The sequence below is a fragment of the Crocuta crocuta genome, unplaced genomic scaffold (genome assembly GCF_008692635.1).
Source record: "Crocuta crocuta isolate KB4526 unplaced genomic scaffold, BGI_CrCroc_1.0 scaffold6, whole genome shotgun sequence".
Taxonomy (NCBI): domain Eukaryota; kingdom Metazoa; phylum Chordata; class Mammalia; order Carnivora; family Hyaenidae; genus Crocuta; species Crocuta crocuta.
This window is the reverse complement of record NW_027531917.1, coordinates 6,677,782-6,681,291: the sequence shown is the minus strand read 5'-3', so window position 1 is coordinate 6,681,291 and position 3,510 is coordinate 6,677,782.

Below are 3,510 nucleotides of genomic sequence, written 5' to 3'. Positions count from 1 at the left end.
TGCTCCCGGGAATGATCACAATCTAAGGGTTTTAATGAAGGTGTGTGTAAAAACATAAAAGCCTCAGAAAATGAAACAAGTTTTTACCTTTGAATTTGGAGATCCCAATAATGAATAGTAACTGGAGAGAGGAGTATCAGGGACACACTTTAAAATGATAACAAGACTTGGGAATATCTAGGGGGTGGGTTTAATAGCAATCGAATAATTTTAAAATGTAAAATCCAATTTACATGCATAAATGATTGTTTTGCCAAAAGACTATAAAAATAAAATCTGGAATAACTTTTTAAATTTTTTTAATTTTGAAATTTTATTGTCATCCTTTTTCACATGACATGCTTTTATACCTATGTTAAATTAAAGGGTCTTTAATTAGGGAGTGTGTAGGTGGCTCAGTTGGTTAAGGTCCTGACTCTTGATTTCTACTCAGGTCAGGATCTCACAGTTCATGAGTTCAAATCCCATGTCGGGCTCTGTGCTGATGGCTCAGACCCTGGAGCCTGCTTTAGATTCTGTGTCTCCATCTCTCTCTGACCCTCCACTGCTCATACTCTGTCTCTCTCTCTTTAAATCATTTTTAAAAAACAAACCAAAAAATTACTTGTAGAAAAGGTAGACCTGGGATCCTAAAGCCTATAGGCTTATACAAATATCCTATGCTTTATGTCACTATATTTATTCATATATATTTTTCTCATTGATAAGTTTCACTTTTGAATAGTATTACCTCATATATTCCCAGTCTGTTTTCATAGAAAGTGCATTATTGAATAACTGGTTATAGAATAATTAGTTTTGAAACTATAATTTAAAAAAATGTAATCTAAAGATAAATTTACATTTACTTAATGGCATTTTCAGAAAGTTTTGTTAGTCACTATGACACAGCAGAAGTTATAATATAGTATAATTAAAACTTTCAACCAAAATACTATATTATTGGTAAAATATGAAATAAATTAAATAAGAGCTTAATTTGGTCAACACAAAACAGATTTCTAACTGAATATCTGGTATTTAACATTGTTTTGTTCACTTAAAATAAATATAAATATTTTTATGCTTACTTAGAGTGGCTTATTTTTAAAAATTTTTTGAATGTTTTATTTATTTCTGAGAGAGAGACAGCACGAGCAGAGGAGGGTCAGAGAGAGAGGGAGACACAGAATCTGAAGCAGGCTCCAGGCTCTAAGCTGTCAGCACAGAGCCAGACACAGGGCTCAAACTCACAAACTGTAAGATCACAACCTGAGCTGAAGTCAGACATTTAACCAACTGAGCCACCCAGGCGCTCCTTTTTTTTTTAAATTTTTTTGAATGTTTTATTTATTTCTGAGACAGAGACAGCATGAGCAGGGGAGGGTCAGAGAGAGAGGGAGTACTTAGAGTGGCTTAGGCTTATAATAGATGGCTTATAATAGATTTTTAAAAAAAAAAATAGTTTATTTATTTTTGTGACAGAGACAGACAGAACATGAGCGGGGGAGGGGCAGAGAGACAGGGAGCCAGAATCCGAAACAGGCTCCAGGCTCTGAGCTGCCAGCACAGAACCCGATGCAGGGCTTGAACTCACAAACCATGAGATCATGACCTCAGCCGAAGTCGGATGCTTAACCAACTGAGGCACCCAGGTGTCCCTAAAAGAAATGCATTTCTTTTATTAGTTAATTTTCCTCTTTTAAAAAGGGCAGTAACATTAAAATGTTTGAAAATAAGGTCGCATTTTTTAAGAGTACCAAGTTTATTTTCTACTCGCTGTATTTCTAAAGTCAAAGCCATCATATTAAAATTTCCTCTATAAGTTATAAATTTTACATATGTCACTTATGTACCTACAGATATTTTTTCAACTTTATATCATTAGAATTAAAGTAAGTGGATGGGGTGCCTGGAAGGCTCAGTCAGTTAAGCATCTGACTTTGGTTCCACTCATGATTTCATGGGGCATTTCATGCGTTTGAGCCCGCTTTGGGCTCTGTGCTAACAGCTCAGAGCCTGGAGCCTGCTTCAGAGTTTCTGTCTCCCTCTCTCTGCCTGTCTCCTGCTCATGCTCTGTCTCTTGTCTCTCTCTTAAAAAAACTTAAAAAAGATAAGTGGAATTAATAATGTTGCCCCCCCAAATAAAGGTCATATGTATGTAATATATATATTTACATATTATTACAGAAATAAAATATATACCTTTGAGGTTTGAAAAACAGTAAATACAATAGCTGACCTCTTATGTGATAATCTTGAGAAAATTGACAAATGCCATGGAAAATCAAAAGTTGATCATTGATGAAGAAAAAATTTACCAACGTACTTCAAATCCTCAGACACTGCATATTGAAGATTTAAGTACAAACCTCCATATCATAAGTTAATAAACAAAATGAGTGTTTTGACATAGATAGACAGAATTAAAACCATATTTCATTGCATTTCTAGCATATGAAATCCAGAAGCATATTAAAGCAATGACAAACTTACAAGCCTAAAACCTCTGGTCAGCTTAGCAGCATTTACAGGGTGTCTATAGAGGAAGTACCTACAGTATGATAATAAAACTCAAAGAGGTTGGGTTCATTTTTACTATGGATAATGCATCAATCAGTATTCCCAACAGCATCTTACCAACAGTTCAAAAATTATTTTGCAACGATATAGTAAGAACATCACCATCCACAGCTCATCAAAGTTAGCAACATAGCCTGTGGTTTATGGACATCACAAAGACTATGAAATCTCACCTCCCTCTCTCACCTACAATAAATATATAAGCATTTAAAAATAATCTTACTGAGGGGCACCTGGGAGGCTCAGTGGGTTAAGCATCTGATTTTTGATTTCCACTCAGGTCATGATCTCAAGATTCATTGAATTCGAGCCCCTTACTAGGCTCCACACTAACAGTGTGGAGTTTCCTCTCACTTCTGAAACTTCCTTTCAGAAGTTTCCTCTCCCTCTGCCCCTCCCCTGGACACTTTCTCTCCCTCCCTCTCCGAAAATAAGTAAATAAACTTTTAAAAATTTAATACAAAAATAATAATCCCAATTAGACTCTTACCCAGCTTTTCAGTTTGGTGTTCCTATAATCAGAGAACAACTCTAAGAACGGAGCATGATCTTGGAGGTATAGAACAACAAAAGAGTAAAGATTAAAGGTCACATCACTAAATTAGCAAAACTTCAAAAACTGACATTACTTGAGTCTATTTAATAAAATTGTGAGTTAGATGGAAAACATGAACTATGCAAATATTGTGAAGTGGTCTCAATCTCTATTGTGCCCTTCCTCCCCTGCCCTTTCCACTCTCACATCCTTCTCTATAGGCAAATCTGCTTGCAATTTTCAGGTCCTAACATTACCCCAGTCCTAGCTCTAACCTCACCCATGACACTCACTAGTCCATTAATAATTAACATCCTTCTAGAAGTAACTGAATTTCATAAGAAAATTCCAGAGAAAGAAAACCCTTGTCAATAATATCTTGAATACTGGAATTTCAAGTAAAAACAATGAAA